The sequence below is a fragment of the Rhagoletis pomonella genome, unplaced genomic scaffold (genome assembly GCF_013731165.1).
Source record: "Rhagoletis pomonella isolate Grant_MI unplaced genomic scaffold, Rhpom_1.0 Rhpom_scaffold_00008, whole genome shotgun sequence".
NCBI lineage: Eukaryota > Metazoa > Arthropoda > Insecta > Diptera > Tephritidae > Rhagoletis > Rhagoletis pomonella.
Window position 1 is genome coordinate 9,105,402 of NW_023458562.1, and position 19,174 is coordinate 9,124,575.

The following is a 19,174-nucleotide window of genomic DNA, read 5'->3' on the forward strand; positions in this document are numbered from 1 at the left end:
AGATTTATTGAAGATCATTTTCAACGGAAGTACCAGAGCGGGACAACTTTTGAATAAAGGATCCGAGAGACCATCAAAGTGCGTTTGCGATGAGTTTTTGAGCTTCGAAATTCCTTTTAAGATATCATCAGAAGTAAGTGCAACCGAACCAAAACAGAGTGCGGAATTCGGATTCAATGTTTGGTTATTGATAGAAAAATCGTCATCTGAAATAAAATTAGATTTAAAAAAATCAGCAAAGAGGTTTGCAGCATCATGTGGAGAACATGCAGATTTTCCGCTGAAGACGACTGATGATGGAATTGTGGAACACGCTTTTTTCGACTTGACGAAGTTCCAGAAGGCCTTCGGATCAGACTTAATATTGATGTCGAACCTAAGAATATAGTTTCTATACAAGAATTTATCCAAACAGTTAAATTTCTTCAGATATTGGCGATATTTTTCATAGAAAACTTGGTTATTAGTTAATCTAAACTTCTTAAAATATTTGTTTCTAAGGTTTTTAACTTTTTTTAGCCTTTTAGTATACCAGGGGAGTTTATAGGGCTTACTTTTAATAGTAGGAATATTGAGTAAGCATGTATTATACACCACTGACCTGAAAGAATCATAGCACTCGGCGACATCAGTGCCTGAAAGCTGCTCTTCCCAACTAAACTCGGCAAATAAACTATCCAGGCTTGCAAAATCACACCGTTTAAAGTTGAAGGCAATTTTATCTACTAAAGTTCCAGAGGTGAACTCATAAAATTCTACATTAAGAACCAAAGGAACACGAACATGATGCATATCCGAGGACGTGACGGGAGAGCAACATTTAGACAGATTAAAATTTATATTGTCACTAACAAAGATTAGATCCAACAATCTATCGAGCTTGTTTTTAAATGTGTTAATTTGCAGCAAGTTAAGGCTTAAAATATTATCAATAAAATAAGATTCACAAATAGTTGAGAGATTAGTAGGTGTAAGACCCGAATTACAGTAACTTTGCGACCAATTAAGGTTGCTAAGATTAAAAACCTTTAAAATACAAATATGATTATCACCTAATTTTCCAGTAACTAATGATACAATATTATCTGAGTGAGCTCTGCAGAGACTATCAACACTATTTGGAGGAATATATGAGGCAACTATAAATAATTTATCAGTAAGATTAGAGCCACTTACACTAACACACAGCTGGTCGAGTAGGGTATCTTCGTTATCCAATGTAATTAACGAAGCGCGATACTTGCGTTGCACCGCAATCAAGACACCCCCCCTTGAGCGACTCGTTTTGATGGAATCTCTATCCTTACGAAAGACAACGAACAGATTTGGGTCAAAAAATTCGGAGTCAAAAAAATCATTGTTTAACCACGTTTCAACAATCACGAAAACATCGAAGTCCAACTGCGAGCTAAAGCGTTTAACCGCACACGATTTCGTTCTCAGCCCCATGCATGTGTACATGCCACTTTTTACATATGGAAATGCCAACATATCGTGTAAAGGCAAATTAGAGCTGTGTAAGTGTGAAATCATTTTCAATTTTAAATCAACAATTTTTTTTCTTTTCAGTTTTCATTACTTATTCCTCGCTTATGATCGAGGTTTATAATTTTTAAATTTTCCATTCGCTCAAAGCAGCTATGAATTCACACATCCATATATTCATAGCAAGATTGAAAACACCAATGCCAAATCAAAAAAAGGTTTAACACTGAGTGAGTATTGAAAAGGCTGTAATCTTTTATGTGTGTGCATTCTTTAATTCAGTACCAATCATTAGTTCAAAAACACCCTGGTAAGCAACTTTTTGATAAAAAGGCAGATTTTTGACAATTGCTCAATTGTAAATTCGAAGCGGTGTTACCCAAATTAAGTTTTTTGATAGAGAGTATTTTATATCATAAATTTGGGATTATATATATCACTTGTATTAACATATACCTTTTAAAATTGTTAATATTTTATATTAAAAATGTTTAAATTTTACATTAAATTCAAGAAACACTTCGCAAAAATTTTACATGTAGGTTAATAAAATTTAAGTGAACATATTTTAAAAATATTTAGTGTCTTTATGCCAGCTGATTATTTCACGATGCCACGACTATTACAGTTTTCTATATCGGGTGCGATTGTTTCTGATATAATTCGAACACTGAAATTACAAATTTTGATGCGTAATTTAATGCATATTTAGGGGATTCACAATTCGTGTTAGACGTCGTAATGTCTTAAAGGCTTAAATTTGTTCAATATACAGTAACGGTTGAAAGCGATTTGAAAAATTCGTTGGGTATAATAAGAGCCTATAATATATTTCCTACTACACAGAGAAATTTACGTTTCCAAATTTGTATGGAACGTTTTATTTTTAAAAACGTTTTGACCCAGGTTTTGCACCTACAATATTTATTTTAGTTTTGAGAAAAAAACATCCTCAATTCATATTCTAAAATGTATATTTTAGTTTTTAAAATGAACATTTTCAAATCTCTTTTTAAAACGACCGTTTGATAAGTGGAAATTCTCATGTTCAGATAAGATTCTAAAATTTTTATTTTATATACCAAAATATGCGTTTTCAAATATGATTTTGAATTTCTATTTTGATTAAAACACAAAGTCATTTGATATTTAAATCTATACATTGTCATACATTTATTGATATATGTACACAAGCAGACAATAACTGAAAGATATGTACATATTTTGACTTTTCCTCCATGGGCCTTGATAATTTTGATTAACGCTGGTTAGATGCTGTAATATAAATAGAAAAATTTACAATTATTATTAAACAACCGATTAGAATTTGTTTTTGTAAGCAAGTTACTGTAAATACTACTTATTCTATTGCGGGTTCTCAACTGAAGACGGTGAACACGGTTAAAGATTTAGGAGTATATTTTGACTCAAAACTCACGTTTGCAAGCCACATAAATTTTATAGTGGCAAATTCTTACTCTATGTTAGCATTCGTTCGTCGAAACAGCTCAGATTTCTTGGATCCGTATACACATAAGAAATTGTTTATTGCCTTTGTTAGGTCCCGTTTAGAATATGCTGCCTTTATCTGGCGGCCTGCCCAGGTATCATATATAAATAGAATCGAGCGTATTCAAAAGATTTTTATTAAATTTGCACTGCGATCTTTAAATTTCACACAACCTTTGCCTTCTTATACCTCGCGATGTCTACTCTTAAGATTAGAATCACTTGATAATAGAAGAAAATATCTCTCTTGTTCCTTCATAATAAAAGTCATAACTGGAGATATGGACTGTCCTGATATTCTAAGTAGGATACCTCTCAATATCCCTACTAGGAACTTGCGTCACTTCGACATATTCTATTTGTATAGAGTTAAATCTAATTATGCCATAAATGCTCCTATCAGTCGAGCTCTTAGTGAGCTTAATCAAATCAATCGAGTTATTGATATTGACCTCTCACTTTCTGGAGGGATATTAAATAATATCCTCTTAAGCTACCTTAATAATAATTAGTAGTTAGATAGTTTCTTAGTAGTCAGTATGAAAATAAGTATTCACTGATGATAAATAAATAAATAAATAAATAAATAAAAAAGTCTTACCAAAGCTTTTCTCTAATCAAAAAAGGGTACCGTATCAGCAACGTTCCTTTCATTAAGTGGCGTAACGATATCATATTTCCGCATTTTTGCTATGTATATACATATGTATGAATGTAGCTTGAATCATCAGCACAAAATTTTTCCGACAAATAATGCAAACAGATGAAAAGTAGTTCAGTTTTATAAGTAGCTTTGAAAATTCTAATACTAAACGTTTTCGTTTTAAACCATTCTCATGTTTAATTGACTGAAACGAAATTTTCATTTTTATTTTAAAAGTGTTTCGTTTTACTTTTCTGGTTGGAAATTTTGTCGCACTACAATTTGTAGGAACAATATTCTAAAACGTTTCACGGCACATTTTTGGCGTAATTTTTTCATTTCAAATGTTCTCCTCAGTCGAAAGACAAAATATGATATACTGTTCGTTCTTATTTTGCGAAGATTACGTTTTAAAGTATGTTATACAAGTAGTGTATTTTGAATTTTGTATGAAGTAAAATTGTTTCAAAAATGTTTGTTTTACAATTTGGTTTGAATACATGGGTTTTACCTGAATCATTTTCTCTGCGTATTTGGGTAAAATTAAAATATAGTTCACTGTTCAATATTGGAGTTGGTGTGAAGTATGCAAATGAGAACAACAATTATCAACTTATTGAGCATTAGCCTCATTTATTTAAAAAACAAAAGACATTTTGCTTGGTAAAATTTTCGTTTCTAAGAATAAAATGTTTTTAAACTAACGAAAAATTAATAATAAAATTTTTGCTATGGTAGCATGAAATTTTACAATATGCTTAATTGTCAAGTGGTTTTTTGTATCATGGAAACACATAGCAACTGATTTCACACTTACAGTGGGATAAACTTAAAACTTCTAATATAAATTAGTTAAATTTAGTTAAGATACTTTTATCAATTTTAAGTTTTCGTTTGGAATAATTTTCATGAACTAATCTATTAAGAGACCTTTTTAGAAAATTGCTGTACATCCTATAAAAATAAATTAAACAATAAAAGTCTCCTAATATTTATGGAACATATAATAAACAATTTTTTTTTCATTACCCAGACTTTATTAATAGCCTACTCTATAAGTAATAGTAGAAATTCCGAATTAGTAAGTTCAGTCAAGACGTCATTCAAAAGTTTTGAAGAAAATAACTTTTCTCTTTTGTTAAAATTTGGGACTATCTTATGCGAGTATTGTCGACAAAATGTTAGTCTATGAATGATTAAAAATTAACGAATAAATGGTTAATCGCGATTAATGATTAAAATTAATTAAGCGATCGCTGTGGTGTAGTAGTTAGAAGTGCGCACTACCATTCCGCAGGGTGAGGGTTCGAGCCCAGTTCCGGCCAACATAAAAAAAGAAAATGTTTATTGTAATATTGGTCGGGCCCCGGCAGGAGTCGGCGTAAAACTGTAGGTCCCTCCCCTTTGTGCGACAACATCAAGGCGCATGCCACAATCGGAGGAGTAGCTCGGCCAAACACTACCATAAGTCGATGGTCCTCTGCAATAATGGCACAATTCAAAATTTCAGCTTTAGAAAAAGACATAATTTGAAAGCTTACAGTATGACTGCAAATAATCCGGAATAATTATGTTCCAAGACATATTATTGCTAAATTACGAAACAAAAAATCTTTAATTGGCTCTACTGAAATATATGAAATTTTGAGTTGTGTCGTTATTGCAGAGGGCCATCGATATGTAAGCGCCTTTCTATTATTATTAGTAATCATCAATACAATTTCAAATTACATAAACCCAGTCACAGCCCTTTTTTGTATTCCAGAAATCACATAATACATAAAATAAATAAAAGCTGTTTTGATTAATATTACATTAACTGGAAACTGTTAAAAATAAGTGCACTTGTGTACAGAGATTTTAGAACATATTTAGTTCATAAAATGTCTGTTTGCAATACATAACAATAAAAATGCACATCAAATTACTAAGAATGATGAAGGAAATCGATTCAGACATGCCTGTTTAACTGGCCGTGCGTGCATAAACCAAGCACATGTTAATTAAGGGGCTATTCAAGTATTATGTAACCACCAGTGGGAAGAGGGGTCTTGGTTTGCTAGTTTTCATGCATTTTGGGAACAAATAATCTAATATGTATACTTACATATCGTCGTTTAAAGTACAAAACCACGTATCGTCATTCTGCAAAACCTCGTAACTGACATTTCTTGCCAAAAATTGGATTTGCTCACAAAAGTTATTGGCTCAATTCTTATCAATTTGTCCTGAAATATACTACCCAGAAATACGTTTGCTTTATAAAAAAGAGAACCATTTTGAAATATGGGTGATTTTACTCTCTAGAAAATAATTTATGCAATTACGCGGTTTTGCATTTTCTTGATACGCCGTAGCAGAGTGATTACATGTGCGTACTTCCACTCCATAGGACCATGGTTAAATATCTGGTCAGATCATAACCAAAATAGCAGTCGTCCTTCGGCACGCAATGGCAAACCTTCGAGTATATTTCTGCCTTGAAAACTCTTCTTATAAAATCATTTGGTATTCTGAGTGAGCCTTAAATATGTACATAGGTGTCTCCATTTGTGCCAGAACAACAGAACTCATACCTCAAGGTTGAGCAGAAGCTCGGCCAAATACTTAGAAAAATATTTTAGCACCAAATATTTATTTGTTTACTTATTTTAAGGGAGATGGCAATCTTCCGGTTTCACATTTTGAGTACAAAAATCTCAACCCTGATACAACAAATAGATACAACAAATACAACAATAGATAATGACAGATTGCATTCCCATAAACGTAGAATCATACATAATTGAGTTTTTTTTCATTCACATTCTCTATGTGAATGGATGTCAACCATTTCATAACACACTACATATTCTGTGTTTACAATTTGTAACCAATCTCAAGAGGGTTGTTAAACTTTTTAAATCAAACAATCACACTTTTGAAACGAAAAAAATGAGAATGCACACTCAATTGATTCAATCAGCAGATGCACGTATGTATATACGAAATAGAAATGTTTCTATTTTCATCTGACACATATAGGGTGGCCAGATATTATAGTGACATAATCAGTACAGTTGGGATCAAAAATCAGTACAAAGCCAAAAAAGTCAGCTCATTTTTAAGCGTATTTTTTATTATTAACAATATAACAACATAACCACAACAATAAAATAGCGCATTAATTTAACAAAAAATAACCAATAGACTTTTAAATACATGTAGCATTATCAAGATAAAAATTCATTACTTTAAAACAAATCAAAGGTATTACGTATGTATGTACAGCTATGCTCAGGAAAATAGTAGTAAAATGTATTGACAGGTTTTGAAAATTTTATCTTTCCTTACTTAATTTAAATTTTTTATAAAAATATAGTTAAATCTATAACAAAAGACATGTGAGTTGAAGTCTCAAACTTTCTAGAAAATTTATAAAAATTGTGAAAATTAAAAAAAAAAAATTTAGCCCATTCAGTTTCAGTAGAAGACGAGCTCGAGTCAGAACCTGTTTGCATATTTGACAAATTTAAAACATATTTAGTTGGCGTGCTTATTAAATACAGCATTTCACATTAAAATGTTGACTAAAAGGTATATTACCGAATTATCGCTAAACGAATTTTGGAGTACGAATAAAATTCAATAGTGTTAAATGTGTATGTGCAAGTAAAATTACAGGTGGTCGAACATCAAAAATCAAAGTAAAGCTACATATATCATATCCAAGAGTCGGTAGTTTGCACTTTTACCAAATTTTTAGAACTTACATTGCACCGTAGCAGTAGTCGTCTTAAGTTTGAAATACTGACAGCAGATTTCTCAGTGGATGTTTAATTATAATCAAAAGATTATCTCTTATTGTCATCTTCTCAGTGTACTTAATATATGATTAACTCACCACCACCTTTCATAAGATTTATTAATGGCGAAACCAGCTTTTCCTGTAAATCCTGTAAAACCTGCAAATCGTGATTGCAAATCGGGTTGGGTTGAATCCAAACAGTTTCTTATTTTGCGAAATCCTAGGAAACGAAACAACTGCAAGCTGATACCTTTTTAATAATGGTTTAAATTTAATTAATGCTTTCAATCTGCTCACACGTATGAGTTGTCAAAAACCATTGTTTTGAACATGTAAACCTCAAGTAAATGTTAATTACACCAATTTACAAAAGTATTTATTAACCCCCTTATTCTGGAACCCGAATTTTCGTAATTCGTAATTCGTAGCTACGCTACGAAAAACGAAAAATCCACATGCTGCAACCCTTGCGGAAACATGTTCAGCATTGCCAGCTATCAGTTGTTTTTCGAAGATAGCTGAATGAAGGAAAACAAAGTGGAAAAGAAATAAAAAAACACACACCATGTGTTTGTTTATTGTAAAATTTGTTAATTTTTACATATTTTGAGGAAAATTATGGGTTCTGATGCATTTAAAACTATAGCAGCAGAGTAAGAGGGCGCTATGGCAATGGATTCACAAAGGTATGCGGAGCTGTCGGGCATAGTCACCATGGACGCACCTATGTCAGCTTCTGATTGAATTGTTGAACCACAAGCCAGAACTCCTATGCCTGAAGCTCTGTTTCTCAATCCAGTTAATGCAATAACAGCTTCTTCCAAGCCATTGAAAACATGCACTTTGTTAGGTCCACCACCTGTTGCGCTTGCTTCTGTCTTCGGCCGCGCTTAGGAATTATAACCCTTACTAAGTAGAATTCTCCGTTCTGTGTTGCGGGGAAGAAATTTGCAATAAAGTACATAGTGCAAACCGAGTTTATTAATAAGGAAATTTATCTTAAATAAAATGTGAATCCTTTGATTACACGTGTATGTTAAAGTTTTTGGATTCGGGTTATGCGTTTGGACACAACAACCGAAAATAATTGTACAAATAACTAAACCAGACCCAAGTTTCTCGATAAAGGGCAACAAAGATTTTGTTTTGGTCCTTTATATAAAGCAGTGGATAAAAATATACGTATATGCGAAAGGCAAATTTATCTGTTTAAATGAACACCACCAATATATCTTGCAAACACACATCGATTTACATCTTTTATTTCGCTTCCGACACAGAATTGTTTTCGTACAAAATTACGGAAAAAACTTACTCGTTAGTTATTAGGCATGCCATTGTTACGAATTTCGAAAGTTCGAAAATACGATTCGGATTGCAGCATACTATTTCTACGATTCGTAGCAAAATCCGAATACGAAAGAGTTGCAGAATAGGGGTGTAAATGTAAAAATCAGTACAAACTCAAAAAATCAGTAGATTTTGCGTATCTACTGATTTCGGGCTCTTGAAAATCAGTACAGTAGAAAAACATCAGCACATGTACTGATTAAATCAGCGCATCTGGCCACCCTAGATACATAGGTAGCATTACCTGAGTTTAGTATATTTCGTTTTCAAAGATCGTATTTTAAAATTGTTAAATAAAGACCATATATGTAATACTTCTATATTGGCAGTAAGCTAACTTCTCAATGTGTAAGCATTCCGAAATCAAACCGAGAGAGTCTAGTATCGTTTTTGTCAATGTATTGTGTAATTGAGTGCCGTTTTTGTATACGCCCTGCAAAAAATGAGACTAATCCGGGATGTCTCCGGGAGCAATCGCAAAGGAGCATGCGACTAATACCAATTTTGATCTCTTTATATGGAATGAACTGATCGCTTTTGTTCGAGCACGTCCTATGAATAGACTTATTGTTCACCTTTATACCCGAAAGGGTATAAAAAGCGACTAGTCACTTTTAAAAAATAAAAATAACAAGTAAGAAAGTCTAAGTTCGGGTGGAGCCGAACATTAAATACCCGGCGCAAGTATTAAATATATGGATTTTCACCTTTCCGAAAGCTACCGCTAGATGGTAAGCCGGGGTGTATCAATTTTGAGTAAATTAGCGTCCTTATATTTCGAAATATTGCAGTTTCAAGCATTTCTGAAATTTACCGTTATATGAAAAGCGGCCGTAATTTTAGTCCGATTTCAATAATTTTCAACGTTTTGCTTTTATGTGGCAAGCACAATAAAAATACCGAGTTTGATACAAATTGGTAGAACGGTTACCGATATACATATATGTGATCATAAGTGGGCGGTGCCACGTCCATTTTCCAAAATTTTACCATAAACGTATTTCTTGGAAAAGAATTGTTGCAAGCATAAATTTTTGAGTAAATAAGCTTTAATATTTACTGATTTATCGAAGATTTTGTATTTCTCAAAATTACCGTTATATGGGATGTGGGCGGTTATTGTCCGATTTTAAAAATTTTCGGTCATTTCGTATGCTATACTAAGGCCAACAACTGTGCCAAGTTTGGAAGAAATTGGTACAGCGGTTACCAAGATATACACATGTAACCATAAGTGGGCGTGGATACGCCCATTTCCCAAAAATTTATAATATTCTTATTTTTCGTCTGAAAATTATTGTAAATATCAATTTTGAGTGAATTATCTTCAGTAGTTACTAAAATATCGCAGTTTTCGTATTTCCGAAAATTACCGTTATATGGGATGTGGGCGTGGTTATTGTCCCATTTTTCCAATTTTCGGCCATTTAGTATGCTGCACCAAGGCCAAGAAGTCCGATTTCGCCCATTTTCAATACCAACCTACCTTGGATTAACAGAAACCTACATACTAAATTTCGTTGAGATATCTCAATTTTTGCTCGAGTTATCGTGTACACGGACGGACGGACAGACAGACATGGCTTAATCGATTTCTCTATTCATTCTGAGCATTTATGTATACATTTGTCTATATCTATCTCGATTCGTTTTGGCTGTTACAAACAACCGTTATGTGCAGTGTTGCCAACTTTTCATTTTGAAAAAGCACCAAAAACTTGGTTTTGCCACACTAAAAGCACCAAATGGTTTTGAATCAATGAATGCTTTTTTCATAACAGTTTGTATGTATTTAACAAAAACAAAAATTTAACAATATTTACAAGATTGCATACATAAATCAATAAACAAAACTTTTTCGCTCATAACGATTGCAAAGCCACATCCTATAATGACTCATGCTTACGACTTAATACCGAAGTACTGCGCATTAAAACTGATATATCTCATGAAAGAAAAATCGAATCCCAACCAACGAAAACCATGCCCTAAGTAGAAATGAGCAAAAAAATTTATGTTTTCATTATATACCCTCAAATATCGCCAAAAACCGGGATTTTGGCACGTTGAGGTTAGGATATCTCAAAATTCTAGTGCTATAGCAATTGTGCGGCCAGATTTGGATTCAGCACCAAGAAATGATGTGTTTTACTCGGGTGGTACAAAAATAAAAATTTTACAAATAATTTGAAAAGAAAAAAAGAAATACTTAACTTACTCGCATGTCTACTAGCATTTTCAAGGCGAATAGAATTGAACAAGGTGGGTTTGCAAGGTCAGCTTTTTATCAATCATGGTTGTATTTAAGTGCATTTAAATTTGTAGATTTTTGTCAACTCAGTACAGCTTTAAATATTTAAAAATTATTTCAGGTCTTAACTATATCGAAGTAATTTTAGTTCAGAAAAAAGCACTAAAAAAGGCACTAGGCACTAAATAATTTTTTTAGGCGTTTTAATTTTCAAAAAGCACTAAATCTAGTGCTTAAAGCACCGAGTTGGCAATTATGGTTATGTGAACAAAATTAATATACTCTTGTGCACAAGTGCGCTCGGGTATAAAAATTTGCGCCAGCTGAGATTCGAACCCGGATGCTCAGTTTTGTTAGGCGAATACTCTCTCTGTGTGCCAACGCCGCACATGAAATTTCATTGACTAAGAGCGTACATACATATCATTAAATCGTTAGAGATGAGTTGGGGACTAATTGATCTCCAATTATACCCATAAGGGATGAGTCGAGACTAATTGACCTCCATTAGTACCCGTATAAGCCTAGTTGCGACTAATTAATGCCCAATTGTACCCGACTGAGAGTAATCTCGGAATACTCTCCTTAGAGATTAGTCGTAAAATTTTTTGCAGGGTGTGTTGTATACATGTTTATTTAAAAACGTATGTGTTCCTTTTCTTTCGTACGTGTTTATTGATATATCTGTACTGTAGTGTTTTCGGACGGTACTAGCTCTTACTGCCAATATAGGAGTATTACATATGTATATGATAAAGACTGTGAATTTGACAGACATACGCTATTACATATGTATTGAAAAAGTCACTTTTACGGATGCAAATACATATCGTGTAAGAACACTTTTACAAAACCTTTAATATTCGTTTTTGTTATTTTATGGCCTTATAACAATTATATTCAACAATTTTTATTGAGCTCGAGGCCGTTTTTAATGAAAAACTTATTGTGGAAAAGCAACAATAATTTGAAAAAATGGTAGAAGTGATAGCTATTTCGGGAATCACCACATTTTTCCTCATCAGACTTCTTTCAGTAGGATTCGAACCGACGATCCCACTGACTCAGCCAGTTGCCTAGGCACTGTGCTAAGTTAGCATTGTAAATTATCGTTGCTTTTTCCCCACTTTTTCATTTGCTAAGCCAACACAATCAAGCGCAGCTATTCCGCTGCAATTCACACTTGATTGATTGTGTTGCTTAACAAATGAAAAAGTGCGAAAAAGCAACGATAATTTACAAGGCGAACTTAGCACAGTGCGTAGGCAACTGGCTGAGTCAGTGGAATCGTCGGTTCGAATCCTACTGAAAGAAGTCTGATGAGGAAAATGTGGTGATTTCCGAAATAGCTATCACTTCTATCATTTTTTGAAATTATTGTTGCTTTTCCACAATAAGTTTTTCATTAAAAACGGCCTCGAGCTCAATAAAAATTGTTGAATTTAATTGTTATAAGGCCATAAAATAACAAAAACAAATAACTTAAGGACGAGCACATCTAAAAGTTAAACATTCTAAAAATAGAATTATTTACAAAAACCAACAACCACATGATCAAGTTTAAATCGTAGCGGAATAGCTGCGCTTGATTGTGTTGGCTTAGCAAAGAAAGCAACGATAATTTACAAGGCTAACTTAGCACAGTGCGTAGGCAACTGGCTGAGTCAGTGGGATCGTCGGTTCGAATCCTACTGAAAGAAGTCTGATGAGGAAAATGTGGTAATTTCCGAAATAGCTATCTTTTCTACCATTTTTTTCAAATTATTGTTGCTTTTCCACAAGAAGTTTTTCTTTAAAAACCGCCTCGAGTTCAATAAAAATTGTTGAATATAATTGTTATAAGGCCATAAAATAACAAAAACAAATAACTTAAGGACGAGCACACCTAAAAGTTATAAATTCTAAAAATAGAATTATTAACAAAAACCAACAAAACCAATAACCACATGATCAAGTGTAAATCGTAGCGGAATAGCTGCGCTTGATTGTGTTGGCTTAGCAAATGAAAAAGTGGGAAAAAAGCAACGATAATTTACAAGGCTAACTTAGCACAGTGCGTAGGCAACTGGCTGAGTCAGTGGGATCGTCGCTTCGGATCCTACAGAAAGAAGTCTGATGAGGAAAATGTGGCGATTTCCGAAATAGCTATCAATAGTTTTTCATTAACAACGGCCTCAAGCTCAATAAAAATTGTTGAATATAATTTGCGTAAACTTGTTCCAAAAATTGTCCACACATTTACAATGTGCTCACAAAACTTATTATTTCTTAAAATAGCACATATATTATTCTTTCCAAATCCGTATAAAAACTTAAAATTGGGTAAAGACTAACCGGGCTAAAACTGTTTATTGCGGAAAGTCATGAAAAATGGTTTTTTAAGAATAAGTCGAGAATTCGAAGGTGTTACAAAAATTTAAAGCGCACTTTCCTCAATTACTCGACCAGCTCTACGACCTGTACTAGGTCACTTAAAAAGTTCATGATTAGTGTGACACCGTGTTATTAAAAGACGATTGTACTTGTTATCTGATTATAATTAATGACATTTGTTGTTGTTTTCTGAAGTTTTACTGTAATATGTTGTAACTAAATAGTTATTTATTCTAAACCAAAAGATCGTTGTTTACATAAAATAATCATACACATGTAGCCATAACAGCACAATTCCATACAGGGTTTTAAACAAATTGCTGCAAGAGGAAACGTTTTAAGTGCTGCTTTTTTGATATTTACGGGAGGAAAGGTTTTTAGTAGCATGGTTTTGTTAAAATTTCCTATAATAATCTCAGAAAAAGGGAACAAAAGTGGCACATAATTTTGGAAAAGGTTGACCCTTTTAGTCGCACAACGGCAACACTTGGTCTACTCTTCCTTATTCCTTTTCGGGTAATTTTTATGCCTGCTTTAAAAATAATTTTTCTGTTGCTCATATTGAAAAAAAAGATCTGCGGCATAATACTTTTATCGACTCGTGTTTAGTGTTCTTCCGATACCGCCATGTACTCGATTCCTGTACTCTTTAAAAATATCGATGCCACAAATGCATCGGAGAGAAGTACTCTATACTTACTCGTATCGAATTCATTATAACATTCCGTAGATCTAATATAAAAATTTCGGAAATGATTATATAAATTCAAGGGCCTGTGCATGTCTGTATGTATTTTTACATACTTATTAAAAAAGTTTGATAAGTTAAATAAGAACGTTGCGTTTTCTGCTGCCGCGACAAATGCGATGTCTTAGGAAGAAAAAAGAAACAATTCGAGTACTTTCCAACCGAAACTTAACAAAAGAGTAGCGAAGAGCTTGATCGAGTACTTTGGGCCAAAATTTTTCGAAAACCTGAAAATTTGATTAGTACCTGCAGCATTGACAGTTCCTTTATTCCTTCAGCCAGCTGCACCTTTTAACGCGCTGTCGAAGTCCGATTCTCCAACTGCTCAGCGTTACCGCTATATATTTTATTTGCTTCATACAAGTGAAGGTAGGATACAACTTAAGGTATGAACGTGTTGCCAAAACACTATAGTGTCATTCATATATTGTCACAACCAAAATCCTGAATAGGTAGAAAAGCAAGTAAATACTTTAACCGAGTACTCGATAGCCACCAAAGTACTTGCGGGAAGGATTCGAGTACAAAAAGTACTCAGTACTTGAAGAAAGTGTCGAGTACTTACTCGTAGTTACTTGTATCGGTACAACGCTACTAGTGTTATTGCTTTGGCTAGTCGAATTTCTAGATCATCTTCCTAGGCATTTTTGAAATTATGCGCCAAAAATGTACACAGAGCTTTTATTTACCTTTCAGTAAAAGCTGGAGCAAATTTTTGTTATCATTTTTTGAAAACCCCTAAGGTAAAGTCTCCCTTGCCCATATGATTAGCATGTGCTAAGAATAGTTTTTCGCATTTTCTGACAAACGTGTAATTTTGATATGTAGTCGTCGGCGAGATAACAAACGACTGGCATTTAATGTAAATCGCAATTGGAATGAAATCACTGAGCGGCAGGGTGTCCAGATTGTTTAAAAATACAATTATAGTTTAAAAAACTAAAACCTCGCTATTATAATTTCCATTCAGGTATGTAACTTGAGAATAGAAATCGCTGCATCTTTTAGGCGCATCAATATTACATAGATACATCCCGAGCTAGAAAAAGGGAGGTAATAATAATAATAAAAAGCGCAATTTCTGAAAAAAAATTGCCAAAAATTGCCAATTTTTTCTTTAAAATAAAATTCATGAAATCGATTTAACAAATCTTTTGTTTTAAAGATGAGATATTGTTATAATATAGTCTTTAAAACCAAAAACGAATATAACACCTTCAGAGCGTAATAATAAATAACACAAATCATTTAAGTAGTAGTAATGTACAAACAATTTTCTTTAAAAATACGCATACTATTTAAAAATATTTTACAATAGGACTGCGCAATTATTAAATTTATTATATTTAACTCATAGATATTAATTGATTAATCGCACAATCCGCTTTTATGAGCTCGGCGCTAAAAAATCAAATAAAAACCTATAATAAGGCCAGATCAGCTATTTCCACAATTTCTTCAAAATCACTTATAGTGTCTGAATCATTTACATTTCTGTTGTTGTCACATATTGAGCTATTCAACCTTGATAACATATTGTTTGATATTGGAAACGTTTTGCAGCAGAAACTATTAGCCTTCATATAACACTTTATTCGAACTATTGAATTAAGGCTTTCCAACCTCATCCTATTTCGAATCTTAGTTTTTATTGAATTCATTACGGAAAAAATGCGCTCAACAGAGCATGAGAGTGCGGAAAGGATAATAATATAAATTTACTTATATTTCCAAACATTTTATTGTATGTTGCGGTTTCCACTCCGTAAGAAATTATCCAAAATTATTCAGAGTCGAATGGAATGGTTCTGAGAAAAGTTATTCCTTGGGCAAGTTAAAAGATTTAAACTGCTTTTCTTTCCTTCAAAGTCGAATAGTGAATTGGCAGGTCCCTGAAACTCGCCCTCTTGTGATTCACACACTTTTCTGGTGGCAAAATCAAAGCTTTTTTAAAAGTATTTAATAGACTAGGTTATCGTTTCAAAAGTTCTTGGATGGGTGATTAAACAATTTTGACAGTCTTTTAATATGCTTCTTAAGTCAAGTTTATCACGCAGTTCATTAGCCTCTTCTGTAAATTTATCGTGGAAAACTAGGTTTTGTATATTTTTATAATTGGAAAAAATTTATTTGAAGGGAAAAGGTCTTCAAAAATCGCCAATGGCGATTTCCTAAATTTTTACGCGCAAATATCCAAGAAAAATCGCCAAATTGGCGCGAAATCGCCAAATCTGGACACTCTGCTAAGCGGTATTTTTTATTAAAATTTCATTCTTTTTTGTGAGTTTGTATAGGATGGCAGCTATCAGATGCTATTTGAACTTGTGCCAAAAATGCACAACTGGCAATAGTAAATAACTTCCTGAGTGCGTTTATTGTCATTGCTCGCCACTTGCAACGCAAATGTGAATGTCAATGAAGTGTCATGACAATATAGTAGCAAATCGATCTACAAAATGGCTCATGCGCGGTAGAGGAAAAGATGTTCTGAATTTGAGAAGTTTTCTCGGATTTGAATGCAAAAACACAATTACGTCGCATTGCTGTCATTTTCCGCAAATTAATTAATCTATGCAAACAAGCCATTTCAAAAGTGTCCATTTTGTTGTATTCATATTCGATTGGAGATTAGTAAACACATACATCCACCAGAATTACCCCTCTATTCTAACAGAGTCACAAAATATGGTAATCACTTTTGTGATTTCTAGTGCGCTGCAAAATCTCAAGTAGCACACTGGTGTAAATTTGGTTAATTGTGCCAAAATCCACAAATTTACACCAAGTTATGCACCAGCGTGCTACTTGAGATGTGGCACAACAACTCGATTTTAAGTGTTAAAAAATTAAGAAAATCTTAAAAAATTTTGTTGTAGCGGCATATTTGTACCAGTAGAAAATTTTGAGGTGCGGTAGAAATCTCAGAAGTGATGACCTAAGGTTCGTGACTTTATTAGAATACGGCTGTTAGTCTCCGTAAAGTGTTTATTTTTTTTAACGTTTGCAATGTTTTTTCGTAATAATAGTTAGTTTTTAATAGAAATATAGTGCATATTGCATCAAATGACACAAATTTTTACAAAATTTTGGAAGATTCGGTAAATTTTCACTAAAATTTTCAACTTTTAAACAAAATTTTTTAGATTTTTTTTTAATATGCAGTTTTGTAGGTCACTCAATTTTATTGAAAGTTATAAGTGGCTATAAGCTAGCGTTGATTTTTGAGAGTTTTTTACTGACGCTCTTCCGCATTTTTTCCCATACAAAAAAAAACTATCACGCACTCTTTATTTGGAGAAAATTCGCAATATCATATGCTTTTTTTCTTAACCCCGGTCGCTTCTCGGCAGGCAATGGCAAATCACCGAGTGTAATTCTGCCATGAAACAGCTTCTCATAAAATCCATTAGCCGTTCGAAGGCGGCGTAATACTGTAGCTCCCTCAATTTTTGTTGAATAATCCAGCGTCCACAGCCACAGGACAACACCAAGCCTTCCTCTCCTCTACCCAACAGCAGCAGCACCAACCACCAGGATGAACAAGAATTCAACAAGCATTCACCAGCAGACCCAGAACAGCACAGACCGTATCAACAACGATCTACAATTTCTTCTTTATTTAACAAGTCCTTTTTCCACTAACAAAACACTTTTCCAATTTTTTATTATAAGAATTTTTAATTTTCAATCTTTCTTCTTTTCTTCTTAAAACGCGACTTGTCCTTTCCAAAACGTTTACAGAATGAATAAAATAAACTGTTCTTTTTAATTCAAAACTTAACAGAATACATATGTGCATTTATACAGCATGTATATAAAAGTACATATATGAATGGTGTAATTTTGCATATAAAATTCAGAGAATTGCGTCATACAATGTTATTGAACATTCGTTTTAACATGGCTTCACATGCACCACCCTTGCCACCCTTCTCAGACAGATCTTCTTATGCATGGGTTGCCATGTACTTTTCAACACACCTCCTCAAAATTACAACACTCATAGCAAAATAAATAGTAATAGTTAATTCAATACTTAAGATAAATCTACTCTTAAACTCTTTTAAAATAAAATAAAGATTTGTGACAAGTCGGTTTTCTGTTTATATCTGGGGTGCATAATGGTCCAACATTTGTTGCGAGGATTAGGAAAACCCAGAAAAACCTAATCAGACCAGACAAAAAAAAAAATTTAGGTTAATAGAATATAATATTAAAATTCATATTAGTCAATAAAAAAAAAAATCCATCCAGTTAGTTAGTATTCTCTTCATGCGTCAGCCAGATGATTATACAGTCAGCCCCATTTGACTTCTCAGATCCATAAAGCGTGCAGCAGGAAGAGGCTTTGTCAAGATATCCGCAATCTGCTTATCTGTGGGAATATACAAAACTTTAATAAGATTATTTTCGACCTGTTCCCTAGAAAAATGATATTTTATGTCTATATGCTTAGACCGTTTGTGACAAGAAGGGTTATTCGCTATACTAATACAACCCTGGTTATCTTCATATAACTTTATTGGCTCTTTAAGTTCCATTTTTAAACTTTCTAATAAAGATTTCAGCCATAGTGCTTCTATGACTGCTTCAAACAAGGCCATATATTCTGCTTCAGTGGATGAAGCTGCCACAGAACTCTGTTTTCTTGTATTCCAACAAATTAAATTTGATTCATACATCTTGAATAAATATCCTGTAGTACTTCTTCTATCACTCATACTTCCACCCCAATCTGAATCGACATAGCCACTTAAGAGATCATTAAAGTTCTTATTTTTCTTAAAAGTTAGTTTTAAGTCAACAGTCCCCTTAAGGTATCTTAAAACTTTCTTTAAACATTGCCACAACTCTTGATTATTCTTTTGACTATACCGACTTAACAAATTTACAGATATGCTGATATCTGGTCTTGTGCATAGCATTATATACATTAAGCACCCAATTAAGCTGCGACATGGAGCATCACAATTTTGATCTGAATTTAATGCTTCATAATTTAGTTTACTAGGAAGAGGTGAGTTTATT

At 33.2% G+C, this 19,174-nt stretch overlaps 1 protein-coding gene and 1 long non-coding RNA gene across 4 annotated transcripts in view; one reads left to right on the forward strand and one right to left on the reverse strand.

Moving 5' to 3' along the window:
* The window catches only part of LOC118744143, a 363,604-nt gene that overhangs the window by 88,600 nt on the left and 255,830 nt on the right, over positions 1-19,174 (forward strand). The window lies entirely within an intron of this gene.
* On the reverse strand, positions 2,627-17,800 carry LOC118744149. 2 transcript variants are annotated; one of them, XR_004993510.1, is made up of 2 exons: positions 17,431-17,800; positions 2,627-2,760 (listed from the first exon to the last, which is right to left on the reverse strand). It is a non-coding gene; the product is annotated as an uncharacterized LOC118744149 (long non-coding RNA). The 2 variants fall into 2 exon arrangements; XR_004993509.1 differs by lacking the exon at positions 17,431-17,800 and adding an exon at positions 3,596-3,765.